Genomic DNA, 19898 nt, shown 5'->3' with positions numbered 1-19898 from the left:
TCTTAAAACGAAACAAAAGTTTATTGCTACTCTATAACACAAAGTACTAATCTACGTAAAACAAACAAACGCACATACATACACACACGCACAAGCAGTTTGAGGAGAGCTATGACTGAGTGGATTCAACTTCTAGCATTTGCTACGTTCTTAGCATTGCAACCTGAGAGAAACCATAAAAGCAGAGAATTTTGCTATTCTTTACTACTTAAACATAATTCACACCAGATTCAGTAATGGGTAGAAACCTTGTTTGTGCTACTTGCGTTCTGATATAATTTTGGTTTCCTTGACTGGTCCAAAGGGAAATCCCGGCGAAGCTGATTGGTCAGCGTAGCAACTTCAGTGACGTGATGGAATTCCCTTGTCGGTGAAGAAGGGTTTCCTTAGTCGGTTGCTAGGGATACGGATGTTGGACAAGGCGGCGTTCGAAGTCCTTCCTGGGTTCCTGTAGTTAGACTGAGTTTCAGAGTTTGGATGTGTTGACCCGATGGCTTGTTGTTGAAGCGGTTGCACAAGCAGATCGGGGGTCGAGCCGGCAGCAAGTGAAGGTCGCGGTCTGCTCCGTGATGTAACGAGGCTTCCGGCGAGGCGATGTAACGGCCACAGCACGAGAAGAGCGACGTCCGGGCAGCGACGGCGGTGACGACTGGCAAAGATGACCGGCAAAAGACAGACGATGAAATTCCTTTGTTCAAAGTTTTATAGGCTTTGGTAGAGGCTGGGTCTACACAATGCTTGTCCAATCAGATAAGGTGCGGGGTGGAGTCACACCCCAATTCTGCCCTCTAGGAGGCCGGGTTGACACCTGGTGTGGGTGCTGCTTTGATAGCATAGTGGTTAAAATAAAGTCTTATAACGTCAACACTTTTCATAGTATGGTTTCTTCATATAAACCAATGCATTTAAAATGTTCCTAGCTTTCAATCGATACCAAACAAAGTATTTCACAAACATTCTGTAGATTTCATTTGTCACTGAGGGCTATTACTCAAGAACTATCTATAACAGTTTTGTTAAACACATGGAACATGTACACACAAAAACCTACAGAAACATAAAGTAAACATACATTACTCAAATAAACTGTTTTACTTAAATGTCCATTAAACTTTGGAAGCGTTTCTGATCGCTTCTGTGTCTGCCTGAGAATGTGTATTCCTTGCAGACGCCAAAGGACAAGCGAACCAAAAGGTACTTCTCAAGAACCGGTTTGGTGGGTTTTTGATTGTAGAGCCTCTTATTGTTTTAGGGTGTAGAGTTAATTAACACGCAACTGTGATGTTGACTGGCTAGGTATCCTGTGGATTTGCCTTTTGCTGGGTGCCTGTGGATTGCTTTGAAAATGAAATCAATCTCAGACTCGTAGGCACCAACCAATCTTTTAAGGATAACATGGTCTGTGGCTTGTTCGGTTCTGGAACGATCCGTTGACTCACTACAAATAATACCAAAAAGCAATTGACTGTAAAGCCACATAAAACAAAACATAAATGTGATGTATATGCCGGGTTTAGTGGCTAATCAGCAGGAATTAGCTGAGTTGAAGTGACTGCGATCAGCGAGACCTAGCTGTCACTCAAGTCGCCATGCCCTTAATTATGCAAACTTAATATAACCTAATATATAGGAAACAGATGAGTTATAAAGACAATTCACCCCCTCACAGTTGTCATGAAGGGTAATATTAGCTATATGAACTAAAATTCTTCTTTGTACCAGGCTGTAAACACCATTTTTCTGCTGTAAAGTTGGCCATTTTAACAGTGGAGTCAATAAAAATTTGCTCTATATGGAGCGTCAGTATTTGCTTCATGAGGGAGAGCTGGAGGTTGCCGCTTGGCTAAACCTCATCAATGGCCTCTGCTCATTCCAAAATAGAACACAAAAAAAGATGCAATTTGTAGTTACTGCTGCAATACAATAATATGTCACATGAACATAAGCTGGGAAGTTATTTTAATTGTGTAAATTAAAAAAGGTCCTCAAACAAGAATAAGAAAAAAATAAATAAATGTAGAAGATGAATTGCACTAATTAAAATACAAATAGTAGAATTTTGTTCATTATCAAAGTTCATATGCCAATCACTGGAACACTGATAATTATGAAATGAAATAAAAAATTAAATTACACACACACACACACACACACACACACACACACACACACACACACACACACACACACACACACACACACACACACACACACACACACACACACACACACACACACACACACATACATACATACATACATGCTTAAACATTCATGCTCAAAAAAACTGTGTTAAATTCAATACTGATAATCAAATACGTTTTTTGAAAGATTTAAATAGAAAAATTTTAAATCAAGACTTTCTGTTTTTTTTATCCGTTTCTGACAGCAGCACAGAACAATTGTTGAAATAACCCTAAAAACAAATTTCAATTCAAATTTAATTCAAGCACTATCAAGGACCTATGTTTGTTTTAAAGTACTTTCTAGGCCTGGAATGCATGCGTCTAAAATTCAACTACTTTCATTAAGCATAGAAACCCTGATACTATTAATACCTGATACTTTTAAAGTGTGTACACTATTGTTAAACTGCTCTCTGGAATACTTGATTGTGATCACAACATTTCAAGCTGTGTTATTTTCAGATAACAACAGGTAAATCCAATAGCACAGGTATTAGTATATAGTAAATACATTAGAGATAGTATATGGGTACCACAGTACACCAAATCAGACTGTGTGAATTGGTTCAGCTGTGTGACATGAACAAACAACTCAAATATGTCAGAAGAGGTGAGCTGACCTAATCACAGACAAAAGACCAGGTAAACGATGAATGATTGTTTTCTCTTTCTTATAGCATTCTAGTTATGACTTGTTTGTTGTGTGATCAACGTTTGGGCTAGTTGTCGATGAGTTTGAAGCAACTTGTGACATTTTAACAATATTTTAGTGCTTGTTATCAAACGATTACATAACAGTAACAAGAGGCCATTCAATCATAACTTAATATTTAAATAGCTATCACAACATTACTTATCAATTTGTGGGTCTTTTGGGGAGATATAAAAAATATGTAAAACAGGAAATATGTTGGAACAATTGTTTTTGTTTACACCCCTCAAAATGGTCTATATATTCACTGCACATGCCATAAAACAGAATGAGAACATAAATGTTTTTCAACTAAAGCTTTGCCTAAACAATCTATAACAGAATTGAATCAAGCAAATATAATCAGCAATTATGCTATTACAACATATTATTATATATAATTATGAAAATATATTGAATATTTTGATGCACTATTACTTACAAATTATGCCCAAAATATATAAATGTTATGCTAAATGCCGATAAACATATATAATCTCACACAACTTTAAAAAAAAGGAAGTGGGGGGGGGGTAATAATTTTAATTAATTTTAATTATTGTAACAGAATTGCAATAATTAAAATGTATTAGGCAGCTTTAAATTGCACACAAACAGCTATACATTGCACAGTTGTCAGTGAACCATTGTGACCCATCCATTGTTTTTTATGATGTCATTGGCTGCCCATTGCTGACTCATGGAGATGAAGTGATGTTTTGGTGAGGTTACCATGCAATGGCGTGGGTTTGGGTCCAACCCTTTTTTGTCAGGCTTGTCTCGTGTGAGTGTATGAGCTTTGGCCTGGTACTGTGTTATGCTTATCCTAAAAACACAGTGTGTGAGCTCACTTACAAAAGCAGGAGCACGTCGAGACTAACCACACTTTACCATATCAAAGTCAAAGCCTTGACAGTGTTCACACATACCGAACTGTCAGCCTGTCTGAGAATGTGTCAGCTTACCATTTCAGATAGCGGATAAAGCACAGTACACACAAACACTAAATACACACATTTGCACTTCCTTCAACCACTCAGATTTGTATGTACTTGTATGATAATAGGTGCGTTTGACATGAAGCACAGCTACAGCCGGTGACCAACGAGATTAGCCGAGCGCAGGTGGGGCGGAGTTGAAAACGGAGCCATCAAGCCAGACAGCTGAACACTTCAGGGCTCAAAGTTGCTGCAGTCATGATGACCGATCACATGGCGTCATGATCATTTTTTTATTTTTATAACAAAAAAAGATTTACAAATAAAACAGAATACAGTCTCTACAAAATATAGTTCATTTTAAACAATAAGGGAATTATGAATTAAATATATTACATATGTATGAGAGAAATAAGGGGAAACGAGAGGCTAATATAAACATAAAAATGAATAGGCCTATCAAATACAATACAATAAGCACAAATTCTAGGAGTTTTAACATTCCTCTTAAGGCTAATACTTGTTTGAATATGCTAAAAAAGGGGGTTACATCTATTTACATTTATAGATTTAAAACTTTAGAAATATTATTTACAGGGAAAAAATGACGCGTTCAAAACTTATTTTCCCCGCTGTAAGTCATATCATATCCTGATAACATGATACATAACCATTTCTAACTTCGTATATTGACAACATGCAAATAATTGACTATTTCTTTTTTTTCCATTTTAAAGTATATACTCAGAAATTTAGTTCAAATATTTAGACCATATTTCCCACTTTATGTAGAACTTCAGGGCAAACGTTTGATTAAAAATTTAAAATAAATATTAATAATATATAAATAAAATAAAACACCTTTCAAAAACTAATGATTACAGGCCCAACTAAAAAATACATTGCAATAAAAAAATGCAAAAATGTAAACATCGTACTTTAAAAACATTTGCATCCTTATATCTGCCTGCGCTCATATAAATGATGAAAAATTATTATCATAAACAATGTATTTTGTGACACCACAAAATGAAACAATAGAGCTAAAATGAAATCATCATCAATCAGACTTTTTATTTTGTTCATACAACATTTATTGTCATATTACACAGCTTTAGTCACAATCAGTTGTGTATAGCAATAAGTTAAAAATTCTCAAATTACTCAAATTACTACTGTTAGTAGTTTTTTTCTCAGGAATTGTACTTCACTAAGCAGTTTCAAAAATCTGTACTTTTACTTGATTCAATTCTTTGTGCTTTGTCGGTACTTTACTGGGCTATTTTCCTATAACCTGCAGTACTTACTTTTTTTTTTTGTTAAGTCTAAATTAATTGGCAAGAATAGTCAGTCCTTTGGTTTCTGTTCAACCAAATCAAGCATAGAGACATTTCATCAGACAGAACTACATGAAGATACAGATGTTTTATAAAATGCAGCAAATGTGAACAGATAGGAAGCATTAAATGAGTACAAGATGCAAAATCCTTGCATGCAACAACAGCATTTAGACTGCATGTCATTGATGAGTAGATAAAGAATACCTGATCTATGGTGACTGAAATCACCAAATGGCCTTAAACAATGACACATGCACAAATTAAACGTTTTGTCTTTTGTGGCACCAGCTGCTGAACACTCATAGTTTATTAGTAAGGGTTGAAAGTGCATAATACGCAGTAACATTTCATCACAGCTTAATTTTTGCCCCCTTAGTTACAGAGACTTCGCTCTGTATGTAACCTGCTTTCTGACGGCTTATTATAGGAGCATGTATTAATGTAATGTGGTCTCACATTTTAAATTCATATTCCATGAATGCCAAATAATTTAACTTGCCCTTAGAAAGACCCTTACAAAAATAGCATTGATGTAAGCTACATTTTTTATTTGCAGGGTACAAGTGGAAATAATTTTTAATACTCAATATTTTTAGAAGGGCTTTTTTTTACACACACTTGGAGTAGCATTTAGAACAGCTACTTTTATTCTACACACAGTACATTTTTGGCAAGCAACTGTAGGTTAAATAAGATTTTTAGTACCCTTTTCACCACTAATCACACTAGTAGGAAGTAATAAGGAACTTAAAATGGACAATTCCATTTTTAAACAGAATTTTGCGATGTTTATTATATTTTAGGGTTGCACAATATATTGTTTTAGCATCGATATTGCAATGTGTGCATCCGCAATAGTTACATTGCAAGATGTGAAATGTTGAGTCTGATGTCTGAACGTGATTTGTAGAGTCACTGTCTAAGTTTAACCATAACAGAGCGAAGGTCGAAGGTTTATCATTTGCATGCATTTTTAAGGCCTGTGAGCATTTCAAGACAGTTTAGAACCTTTGGGAAAAAAAATGTCTGAAGGTAACAAAAAATATTGGAATAATTTATACAGAATTTATATGATTTGTGCACAAAAAAAATGTCTTACTCGTTTCTTGTCCAAATATCTACATTTCAAACCAAAAAAAAGGTTGTTTTGTTTACACCATAGACAGTAACTGTTTACCGCATCGTTTTAATTGTTTTATGGAAAAACTATTGATTTGACTTCTGAAGGTGAAAACAAAACCAAGATTTTTTAGATACTTGGATTAGACATGAGACAAAGCAAAGGGCGAATAGCCTTTTTTGCATTGTGATTATTTAATTTCTGTACCAGGATACTGTTAGACTGCCAAGAAAACTGTCAAACAGTTTTATTTAAACCATCTTGTGTATTCAAATTGCATTATTTAATCACAGAAAATCTAAATATTGCAATGTCAGACTTTTCCAATATAGTGCAGCCCTAATACGTGAATGTACCCTCATACTCCAAGACAACAAAAAAAAAAATCCAAATAAATTATGCAGTTCCTGACAAACAAAATCAAGTGCGGCCCTACATTTTTTCTTGTTTGAGCAAGAAAACATGATCAATTTAAGATTTAAGAAAGTATATTGGATACAGTGAAAGCAGCGCCTCAAAGATAAATTTGATAAACTTCCCAGACACTGCCTCCAGCTTTTCCGGGGAATCCTCAGCCGTTCCCAGGCCAGCCGGGACACATAGTCCCTTCAGCGTGTCCTGGGTCTTTCCCAAGGCCTCCTCCTGTTGGGACATGACTGGAACACCTCCCTAGGTAGGCGTCGAGGAGGCATCGGAAACAGATGCCCAAGTCCCCTCAGCTGACTTCTCTCAGCTATGGGGTCAGAGCCAGGACACACTGGAAGGACTATGTGTCTTGGGTGACCTGGGAATGACTAGGGATCCCCCCAGAACTGGAGGAAGTGTCCGAGGAGAGGGAAGACTAGGGTTCTCTCCTATGACTGCTGCCCCTGTGGCCCATCCCTGGACAAGCGGATGACAATATCTCGCATACATGCGGAGGAACGTAGATTGACCGGTAAATCAAGAGCTTTGCCTTTCGGCTCACCTCCTTTTTTACCACAATGGACTGGTACATCAACCGCATTACTGCTGCAGCTGCACCAATCTGCTTGTCAAAGTTCCATCCTTTCCTCACTCGTGAACAAAACCCCAAGATACTTGAACTCCTCCACCTGGGGTAAGGAGTTTCCACCAACCTGGAGATGGTAAACCACCTTTTTCCTGTGGAGCACCATGGCTTCGGACTTGGAAGTGCTGATTCTTATCCCTGCCATGTTACACTTGGCAGCAAACTGCCCCAGTACATGCTGAAGGTCCATGTCCGATGAAGCCAACAGAACAACATCATCTGAGAAAACCAGAGATGAAATCCTGTGGTTGCCAAACTGGACCCCCTCCAGCCCAAGGCCGCGCTTTGAAATTATATCCATAAAAATTAGGAACAGAATTGACTACTTATTTCACTTTTTTATTTGCTCTATATTATTTATTTACACTTGCAATTTCTTTGATTCACTCCTCTACACAAATATTCCAATCAAAGGTAATGATTTCATTCCAAATAGAGCTATTTAAGTCATCTGCCGAAATTGAATTAATATCGCAATAAATATCACAGGAAAAAAATATCGCAATGTCAGATTTGTCGAGTTTCGTGCAGCCCCAATATTAAATACCTTTATGAATCAATTTAAAATGCAAATATAAAAGATTCATTTTGTAATTATGCAGCAAACCTGCATCACAATCTTTCTCAGACCACATAAATATGAATGCATTTGACATTATAATTATGACCAATCTTTTAAAAAATCCACAAGCTTACTGAGAGGTCTTTGATACACCAATAATCATGGTGTCCAACAGCTGGCAGCAATAAAAGCAAAATCAGTCAGCACATGGATCCAGTGTGTGTGTGTTGTGTCAGTAATTTCAAACCCGATGATCTTATTTAGTCAAATGCTGCAAGGAAGGTCAATGTCAAAAGTGTGGTGAAAACAGTAACAGGAAGCTGTACTGCGGGAAGTGATCTTAATTTGGATGCGCATCTATTGTCCCCTCTAAGCCCTTCCCATCCACTGCTGGACTTTATCTGCACCTCCTCATCAGCAGATTAGCATCACGCTCAACCTCCGAGGCAACAAAAGGCCACTGCCATACAGGAAATCGCAGGCATTACTGTAACGCAGGAAATGTCAAAATAGAGCTCATATGCAAAAACACAGCACAAATCAAATCAGGTACAGAAACCGCAACAGAAGACAGATTTATTCTTTTCATTTTAGTAGTTGTCCATTAATGCATGTGGTTTTGAATCTAGAATGAAACTGATGCTAGACAAGGAAAACAAAAGGTCAGCATGGTAACGAAAACCTTTCATTACGAAGCGCTGCTATTTTATCTCCTGATGAAGTGTTTACACAGCAGGAAGGCGACAATATCACAGAAAAAGCACACCGCACCACAGTCTCTCCATGACAGATGCTTCATTAGGGGAACTCAAATGTCAACTTGTTCATGTGTATTTGTTTTCTCAATGAGCGTTCAGTCCTCATTATAGCTGCAGAATAAGTCATTCGTTGTCAATGAGAGTTGGAGATTTCCAGTGACAAGAGCAACAACGACCATTAGTGGCAAAATGTGAGCATCTCTATAGATATGCATTATCTTTATGCAAATGTACAATGTTGCTATAACTGTAGAGCAAAACGGTGGCCTTTGCAAAACTATTTTTCACCTTCATTTTCTCCAGAAGGGTTTAAAACAAATGCACTATAACCAGATACAACTCTGAAACAAATGACAGAGGATTATTTATTGAATAAAAACGTTGTAAGACTTCCAACACCTTTAGCTTAATACCATTTAAACATAAGTTTCATTCATAATGTTTCCCCTTTAACTCGACTTCAATTTATAAAGCACTTTCAAAAGCATTCAAATGGACCAAAGTGCTCTACATACATCAAGAGAAAGCATACAGGCAATCCGTCACAACTTTCATCCTAATAAAACCTCTGGAAGCTTGGTAAAATAACTAGGTTTCCAAGTTCTTTTTAAAAATGTCCAAGATTGATGAGAACTTTATAGATAATAGTAATCCATTCAAAGTGCAAAAGCTGCAACAGAAAAAGAGCAGTATCCACTATGCCTAAACCAAACTTGTGGATGGTGAATTGACGCAAATGATGTCATGACTTGTTTAACATGTACTTTATATATATATATATATATATATATATATATATATATATATATATATATATATATATACACAATTTATATTGGGGGATGCACAATATATCGTTTCAGCATCGATATCGCAATGTGCACATCCGCAATAGTCACATCGCAATGATATGCAATGTCCAGTCTGAATTATAGTTAACTACTAGGTGACCAGGAAACTTCCTTAAAACAAGCAACATCCCTTAATTTTCACTTACTTCTTTTGTCAGTTTTTTTGCACTGTGATTATTAAAAATTTCTGTTCCTGAATACTGTTAGATTCCCCAGAAAATAGAACAATTCAAATCATCTTCTGAAACTTTATTTATATTGTAATATTTAAAGTGTAAAAAAATTAAATATCCAAAGGCGGCAACACCAAAGCTTCAAAAATACAAATTTATTAAATTAAAAAAGCTGACACAAAGCGTTTTTTGGCTGAGCACCCAGTTAAGAGGGATGTGCGTGCTTTTGTAAAAAATTTTCCAAAAATTAAATATCACAATCTCAGATTTTTCCAATATCATGCAGTCCTAATTTGTATTGTATTATGTATTTCACAGGTAACCAATGAAGCTACAGGTGTTATACGATCAGGTTTTCTAGTGTTTGTCAAGATAAAGCATGTAAAATTTCATAGCACTATTGTCTCTCATTGCCGGTAGTATTACAAGCTTATAAACAAGCTTACTTTTGGTTATAACTTGCTAAAAACTTTTCCATTTTCTTGTAAGTCAAACTACTCGAACGTCTTGCCTTTGGGCAGAATTTTCTTTGAATCCAGCCTGACTGACATTCTGAGTTAAAATTTAAATTTGAAATATGTGAATGTTGGGTGCCAACAAACCACACAGCCCACAATGCATTGCACATCAATGCACAAGATGATTTAATACGCCAAGATTTAACAAGGTCCCGGATTCTTTGACAAATTTGCACACTTTCTGAAAATAACCATTAACAACCATTCTTACTAACAATTAGCATGTTATAAGTAATTTAAAATTATTGACAAATTTTAACATCGTTACCAAAACTCCATGCTGAGCGTAAAAGCCATGATTTTAATCCCTATGACAACAGCAATATTTCCATTGGTGGATCTGAAAATTGTCATCCATCAGTGGGTTCCAGAGACGAATATGTCAATATTTACCAACACGTTCATTAACCATACAAATCTATAATACTCATAAATATCATGGTGGAAGTTAATGATATTTACAGACCCAAAATGTTGTAAATATATACATACTAGCGGTGAAAATCATTAGGGACTTCAAGATTCAGTTTGCGGAATCAGAAATTTGATAGGCAAACAAGTGACAAGAATTGCAGCACCATGTAAAATCTTTAAAACTCTTAACTGTGTCCATCCTTGTTCAAAGCATGCTCGCCCAGCAATTCAACAGCATGCTCGCCCAGGTCCACACCTTTAGCATCTAATTTGAATATTAAATTAAGAGTTTCAAATTAGTTGCAATAGATTCTGATATTTTAATAAAATATTTTTGAAGTTATGAATGAAAAACTAATATTCTATTTGAGGTTTTTGGTCAATTTAATGAGATTAAGCTTTGAAACGTCTTGTAAAGTCAAATAGATTAAAAAGAAATTAGACAATAACAATTTTGCTACACTCTACACTGTAAACAAAATGCTGTGTTCCACAAAATTGTCGCAACACAAATTGATCAAGTTCACTGTTTTCGCAAATTTAAGTGGATTGAACATAAAACAATTACATTGTAACACCCAAAAAAATGTAAGAATTGTGTTGATTCAGCTCATTTTAAATGAGTAGTTTGAACACCAGCAAAACATATATTTTTAAGTGTACAGGAGTGAATCAAATTATCCATCTATTATAAAATATTGTACGTGGAGAAAATTGTTACTGTCTGTGATTTCACTGTTTAACAAAAAAAAAGACCACAAAAAGAATATAATAAAAACATTCTGCATTGAAAAGCATGTAAGAAATCAGAGCTTGAGTGAGATGATCATCAATCTTGTTCATATAATATGATTTCCTAAAACATGAATATACAAACAGTCACCTCAATTTTCAGAGGCAAAAAATGATTTCCAGTCTACATCTCACTTCTACTGGTAATACATCTCATTTGTACTACTGTAGCAAACAGTGACCCAACAACCTCCAGTGATAAAAATCACTGTCAACGTGAACGCTTGGCTGGACTCTAGAGCATAATGCCAAATGTCACGCATCGTATTTCCATGTCGCCACCCCGTCTTCAAGGAGTCGCACACAATAAAAGGGCAAAGCTCAGGGTTACAGCTTTCTGCAAATGCTACAGCGCATGTCTGTGCGAAATCAATGCTCTTGCTTCAGAGCTGGGACGATGTCACACCGGGACTGCAACCTTTTCTCTGAGCTGCCTTTATAATGCTGTCATCAAATCCTTTCTGAAAAGGGCGTGCCGACACAGGAACGCACCAGGGACGGGCCGCTATCAAAAGATTCATACTTCCACAGACGCCAGTGTAAACCCAACAAAGACTATACCCAGTGCACTGCTTTGATCCATTTTATATGCTACACCTTTTTTGGGGGATTGTATCTTATCGTATTATTCGGAGATGTTTGACAAGCTTAAAAGGAACTATCTGTTGTAAAATCAAAACGTCCACGTGTGTCTTCCTTCCAGGTACCCAGACAGCAGCTGCTCTGTAGCACCCAGACTAGAACAGCTTGTGTGAAAAATAGTTTTGCATTAAAACTGAATATTAAATCTGTTGAAACACATTAGCTCTGTTGCAAAACCTGGCGTGAAGACGGTTAAAAGGTTGGCTGCATAATTATGCCTGTTAAGATGCATTCTCTTGGCAAAATCTAAGGAAGCACCGCATGGATGTTTCTTAGAGAAGGCAGTCTCAGCGCTGTGATGAGATGAAGCAAAATAAAAATGAAAAGAATAATAGATGAAAGAAAAAAGAAAAAACACAATAGTACAGGGGATTTCAATATTTTTTATCTGCCACAGAAACCAAAATATGATCATCCTTGTGTAAGGAAAGCATCTATATAGTTTCATATATAGACTCAGACTCAACTTTATAATCCCGTTTAGGAAAACTAAAACTGCAGCAACGTGCCAGAACACAGGCAACGTTCCATGTACACATTACCAAATTATTACCATAAATCATACATTAATTTAATTTGTAGATGCATCTCCCTCCCTGATGGACTCATTTAAATGACCTAATGGCCACCATAACAAAATATTTTCTAATTCTGTTTGTCCTCAAATAGGAACTCTAAAATGGCATCCTGATGGCAGCAGCTGAAACAAAGAAAACAACGGGTTATGTAGGGTGCATGAGATACACTGAGCTCTCTTTAAGACATAATTATGGTAAATTACCATTGGACCAGTTTGCCACCTTCACAAGGTTACTCAACCTGTTCTTATTTGACAGACTCAGATTACCATACCAAGCTACAATGCAGAAAGATCAAACAGATTCAATAAATTTGTTTTGAAACAGTGTCATCATAGAGGTACAAACACAAATCTATTGTTACGTTCGCTTGCAGAACGTATTTTGGATATGTATGTGCGTTTGTTTGTATGTGGGTGTGTCGTTTCATGCGTGTGTTACAGGTACGAATGGCATTGGAGAATCCGCATTTCGTGCTGATGCCGTTGGCCGCTGACGTTGAGTTTGCGCCACCAATTGCTGGTTGGTGTAGCGTTTAAAAGCCGAGCCCAAACTGCAATGGCGATCTCCCTCTCTCTCTCTCTCTTTCCATCTCTCGCTCCTCTTACTCTTTTTGTGGGTCTCTGTGAGGAAGTCTCTCTTGCGAGGGTTAGTAAGAGAGAGAATGTGTTTTACTAGTGTTTAATGCTCTTGTCTAAAGTTTTGAGATTTAATAATGCAACGTGTTTGCTTGTGAACTTGTCCAGTTAACTGACATGTTTGAGAGTGATACATCGGAGAGGGTGTAGGAGTGATTAAGTTGCGCGATATACATATACAACACCAAGATTCATCTTAATATGCATTAGGTTCAGGAGAATGTGCTGCTTTCTGTGTGTTTTGTTTTTAGTTAGAGTAGTTTAGTTAAAACGTTTGCTACGTTGAAGATGTTTATTTTCATGCTTTTCTTTTAATATTTAGTTTAGTTTGTTAAAAACAGTTACTGAGTTTTGTTATATTTATTTCTATGATTTAAGCACTTCTAACCACTTCCTCTCCCCCAGGTAATTTATCATTTATTTAATGTAAATATTTTTCTTTCACTGTACAATATATTTTCACTGGTTTCACTAGAAGTATGGGCAATAAACAATTGCAGTGATATTTGGTTTTCAGTTCATTTCTTTCTCCATCCGCTTGTCACACACACTAAACTATTGTATGTTGTCACATATTCTTAGTTTAATATTAACATCTAAAAGGATGTAACAGCTATCCTTTCTTTAATTAACTTTTTTTATAGACAGTCTGGGTGTTAGGTTGGAATGTCAACACTGTCAATAACAACCCCCAGATATTTGTGTGTGTCAACAATTTCAATGACCAATAGGGTTTTGTCAATAGACAATGTCATCGGGAGCAGTGCATGTCGGACAGTACATCAAGGATGTACCGCTGGATCGCGTCTCACTATAGTTGTTATACGTGATATTAAATTAATGTTGTCTCTATCAACTCTTCTGCCTTTTGAAACTATCAAGTAATGTGTCACAGCGTCAGTACACTGCTTCAGTCTTTCACTTTCACGCTTGTACTTAGTAATTTTAGTGAAAACCTCAGATACTGTTGGTTGACTGCTGTTGGTTGTGCAAATTTTTTACCAACCAAGATTGACGATGCCATTTTAACGACACAGATCCCTCTGCCTACCACAGAAAAAGTGATTAACAGGTAGTAATTTGTGTGTAACTTGTTTTTATTTATTTATGATTTTGTTACTTTTGGGTAAAACAAAGAGCATGCGGGTCAGGTAGTTGAAACAGTAGGCTACAAATAATTAAATTGTTATGAATTATTTATTCATAGATAATTAATTCACTGCCGACAACAATAATGATACCATCGTCCATCGCAATGTTTCATATTAGACATTGATAATATGGAAAATAATTGGTCAACATCGCCCAACCCTAATGTCCAAACCTTTAATAGTTGTCATTCTAGGGGTAGAAGAAGCCTTCCCCAATGTTTGAAAAACTGTATAAGAATAGAACTAAAATAATGTTTGGAAATGTTGGTTAATTTTTTTTTCACTCGTTGCAAGTCTGGATTAATTATTACACTTACTTAGTGGCTTTTTATTTTAAAATGTAATTTTAATCTTATTGTAAATCAAATTTTGCACAATATTACTCTTATGTAATCATATATTTGTATTGTTATAATTATTACATACTCAAGGTATTCATTTATTCATATTAACACTCTTTATCCTGATATAATAATTGATTATTTATTTGAATCTCAATTATTTTTAAAAATATTTTAGAAACACATTTCTCCAAACATTGCCACTGACTCAATCACATTCTTGTGACCTAAATTTAAAAACCCTGCCACAGTGGACAAGATACTTTGACTTTGGTGGATCATTGTGTTTCCCATCTATCTACTCCCATCGGTTGGCACCTTTTCCCTAGTTGTTGTTTGATTGATGTTTGATGGATCGTGAGATGTTTGTGAAGTGATGCACTACAATCTGATGACGGACCATGTTGGTTGGCAGCTGCCTTTGTAAACTCTCAGAAATAAAAGGTACGTGAGCTGTCACTGGGATGGTACCTTTTCAAAAAGTACACATTTTTACTTGACGGGTCCATATTGGTACCAAAAAGTATATTTTAGTACATAAAAATTTTAAGAGGAACACTTTTGTACTTTTTAGGTACTAATATGTATCCTTGAGGTATTAATATAGACCTTTTAGGTACAAATTTGTACCTTTTGAAAAGGAACTACTACCCGAGTAACAGATCGCGTACCTTTTTTTCTGAGAGTGTAGCGTGTAAACTTTAAAATTCTAAATGGAAATAATTCACGAGTACTATTTGTGTTGCTGTGCATGTACATGCTTCAAATCAGTCCTTTACAAGGTCCTGTGTCAGTTAGGATGCTGACTATAAAACAAGTTATGTTTTTGAAACAGCTCTACTGTCTTGGCAGGAACTAAGAGTGATTTCCAATTCCAAGAGGGTACCCATAACCATTCAAATCTTTATAGTACAAGAGGGTACCCATAACCATTCAAATCAAGGGAAATGATTACATGGAAGCTCTTGTGAGTCTCCTGCTGATGCAAAACCATTATATACAATCACTTGACACCATCTGCTTAATTATTACACCATAATGCCCACCCCCACAGTGGAGTTCAAGACCAAAAATCAGAGACCACAAATAGACATGAAGGCAAAAGGCACTTTTCTAAAGCAGCCTCAATCCATCAGGTCAGACCCCTGGTGACGAAATGCTCTACGAGATGCCGTGTGATTGTGTTAGCAGGGGGCAAACGTGAGTTTCAAGGCTATTGCCTCAGCATTCCACTAACACACCATAAATCAGAAGAGGGGAAGCGTCGACTCACATGCTCATTCCACAGGAAATCTGTTTAAAAATATACCAACCCTTATTAACCTTATTCCTCACAGGGTTTCAATATACTTAACGAGGTTTAAGAAATAAACTCAGGGTCAGGGTTGATCGTGCAATGTGAGTTCGAGTCGTGAAGCCTCAAATGCCAACGTTAGTGTCACTCAACAAACAAAAGCTGCTCTAGAGATCGAACCTTGCAGAATGCAGAGGGGGGTTTGAATCGGAGTCGAGTCATCAATTTCCACACTACTGTGATAATAATTGCCATTCCCTGCAGCTCTTGGCGCCTATGAATCAAAGCAGCAGATGTGAGGGAAAATATCAAAGTGTATCTGCTCTCCTTTTATTGATTTCCAAATCCACCCAAGAAAAAAGGCTGACAATGCCCCTTTATTAAAGGAATAATTCAAGTAAAAATGAGTAAACGATGGCATAACATTCGTGCTATTTCAAACTTTCATGCCTTTATTCATCCATTGATTGCCATTTTTCACCAGGTATAAAGAATTGGGACTGGAGCACTGAAGCAAAGAACCATAAAAAAAGTTTAGTCCATATCCTTGTGTATTATATACAGGTCTTCCTGAAGCCATATAGAAGAGCTTTAGGTGCTTTTGCTCTAGGCAGTTACAGGAACTCAGTCATAGGAACTAGCCACCAGGTCCAGTTCCCTGATAACTACTTTAATAGAACAATCTACGAAAGTGATGCAAGTCAGCCGACACCAATATCAAGCACAGCATTCAATAAAATCAACAACTGGAAAATGGAAGACACTGTAATCAAAGTTGTCTTTTCAAGATAATGGAGATTAAACGTAGACTGAAGCAACAACAAAAAAACTAAAATTACCTACATGACAACATGTAGCACTACATTCCAATGAAACTGAGGGAAAAAAAAGGTAAATCTACAAATTGCTCAATAGCCACTTTCACACAGTGATACCGGTAAATATCCAGAAAATTTCCTGAAAAGCTTTTCTGGGAAATTCAAAAAAACATTGTTAACACGGGCCATGATGTTACAGATTTTTTCCGGAAAAGACCATTCACACATCCATTCCAAAATACCAGTTAATTTTGACATCATTAACCAGAAATGGCCTCTAAATGGCTGTGCTTATATTTGTAAACATTTGACTACATTACAAACTCTGTGGATGGATAAGTATTGTGAACAACTTTGATAAAAATATATGTAGGAACACTTTTGCATATTGAGATGTTTATAATATGTGTGTGTGCTGGCACTCACCAGCTGCTTAACGTGCACACGTGTCAAGCAACTGAAGGAATCAGAGCTTAAGGTAAGCAAACAACGATTTATCATAAGCATCTTATCGATCATTTTTTACACAGTTGGTATTAAGAAGGAACAGATTCGTTATCTGACTAACATCTAGCAGCTAAATGTGTCTGTAAATATATTCAAAGGCTTTTATTTTCATAAACAGCACGGATGTGAATGTGTCTAAATGTTCTGACTGGCCGGATGTCCCAATATTTCATTTGGCATTCATTCACCCACTCAATATATCATCAATTGGTAAAGTTTGTTTCCCCTGCCACTGTCTTCACTGGCTTGCTGGGTTTGGGACTTGTAGAGCTGCACATCGATGGATTTGCTCTTCAGTGTTCTGATTTTCAGCAGTAAAAATTAAATCACATTGACCTGAACTAAACTGAACTTCAACTCTGAAAACTGGACTGACTCAGTTTCAATTTACTTGAACTTCTACTTAGTATATTAAGCTGCTTTGACACGATCTACATTGTAAAAGTGCTATATAAATATACATCAATTGAATACTTATGTCTCTGTAGTTCTTAAGTTGAATTAGAACCGGCTCTGAAGTGCAAAATTATTTGCGAGAATGAAACAGAAATGAATCATTATTTAAATGTTGATTAACTTGATCTTGCTCACAACATGGTCGAAATGATCTGATCATGAATAAATGTGACCATCTTGAGTTGAGGTTGGCATGTACACAAAAAAATGTAATTGTCTTATTTTTAGATGCATAGTTTTTGCTATAAACCACAGGTACTAAAATGAGTTCCTGGAGGGAAAAAGCTCTGCACAGTTTCACTTTAACCTGAATTAAACTAATTGTGTCCTTCAGGCTTATTTTAAACCTGCAGACTTGTGTGTTGAAGCAGGGTTGAAACAAAACTCTGCAGGGTTTGCGGAGTGTGACATTAATGTTATAATCAATGTGTCTGTGCACTGTTTATTTACCCTTATAATGTTTAATCGAATACCAAAATCTTCACTACCATGGAACAGTCATCTTCATCTTCTTGTGGACAGTAATTATCCACAACTTAGTGCAAATCTGTTCCCAAAGAGCAAAATCTAGCACCACCCTAAATTTCAATCAGATGTATGTCACGATAGGAGAAAACTCTTAACTTCGTTCATGCTGACTTTAAACTACAAACAAACTTATGGTATATACAGGGTTCAAACACATTTTTACTGTTAAAATTCCATGACTTTTCAAATTACTTTCCAAAACTTTCAGGTAAATATTCATGATCTTGTTTCATGTTTCATGTAATGTCTACGTACATGTGGTAAATAAGAAAAAAAAAAACGCACGTTCAAATTTATTACAAAATCTCAAAAATGTGACAATCCATGTAGTTTATATTTATTTTCATATCTGTAAAAAAGTTTTTAGAAAGCATCTTGCTGTCTGCGTGACAATTTTATAAATGTAGGTTTGTGTTCTCACAAGATTTAAGATTTGTAAAAATTAGCCTTTAGCACCCACAGTATCTTACCTGTAGTTAAATACTGTTTCCGGACACGACACTTAAAATACATCTTAAATTACAGTGAAAGCGAGTGAAAGAGAGGCAAAGGTAAAATTGCTTTTGAAGTTATTGCTTTTTCTACCCATTTTATTTTTTATATTTACAAATATAGTGTCAAGTATAAGTCAAATTCATCTGAAATAGATTCAAGTACACGGATAATTGCTAAACAAATTTTCATGACTTTTCCAAAACATTTTGGGTTTATTTGTTTTTCCAAATCTTTTCCAGGCCTGGAAAAAGGCTTTTCGAAATTTCGTGACTTTTCCAGGTTTTCCAGGACCATGTGAACCATGTATATATTTTTATAATTTTAAAAAATCTTTGATTGTGACAATTGTTTGTTACAACTTTAAAGCCATCATCAAAGTAAAAAAAAGATCTGCAAATTCATGTAAAAATTTGTTACTGTTTCAATGTAGTAAGTCATGCTTGCAAACAACATGGGTGTGGTTAAGCAATAACTTTGTAACTGTGATAGATCTGTGATAAATTACCCATTAAAAGCGATTGAAAACACAAAAAGGGATGGGAATTCATGTCAAAAGAAATCCCTATAAGCTCTGCTATACTTCTGGGTCAAGCAGTGGCATGTAAGGTCTTAAGCCTCTGCTCTTTACATTAATGCTTAGATGTCTAGATTCCAGAGTCAAACAACTCTGTGAAAGTGGTTAAAAATTAAGCCCTGACTTATTTAGTCATGCTGAGTTGACGGCTGCATGAGTGGCATAAGTGCTTTTAAAATAAAATGTAAAAAAAAAGTCCAATCTAAGTTGTGAGCGCTGCAAGTTGGCCGTTATCAATGAGGGGGGGTTTGCGTGTGTTTAGCCCCATGAGAAATTCATGGCAGTCGAGAGGATTTAACAGAGCCGAGTGGCCTTATCTTCTGCCTGCAGCTAAACGGCATCCCCTCGCACAGTCCTAAGAACTACGTGGCATTGATTTAACGTTGAATATCTGCTCACAGCGAAAAAGGCAAGCAGCGCAGGTGCGCAGCAGGGTGATGGACATGAATTCTGATATGACGAAAATAAGTTGTTTACGGAAC

At 36.2% G+C, this 19898-nt stretch overlaps 1 protein-coding gene across 1 annotated transcript in view; it reads right to left on the bottom strand.

Annotated features, from left to right (window-relative positions):
* arhgap5 (Rho GTPase activating protein 5) overlaps nt 1–19898 on the bottom strand; it is a 57217-nt gene that overhangs the window by 15963 nt on the left and 21356 nt on the right. The window lies entirely within an intron of this gene.

Source organism: Danio rerio, chromosome 17, assembly GCF_049306965.1.
Source record: "Danio rerio strain Tuebingen ecotype United States chromosome 17, GRCz12tu, whole genome shotgun sequence".
Lineage (NCBI taxonomy): Eukaryota > Metazoa > Chordata > Actinopteri > Cypriniformes > Danionidae > Danio > Danio rerio.
The sequence above is the reverse complement of the archived record's forward strand: the minus strand, read 5'-3'. Positions and strand labels throughout refer to the sequence as shown.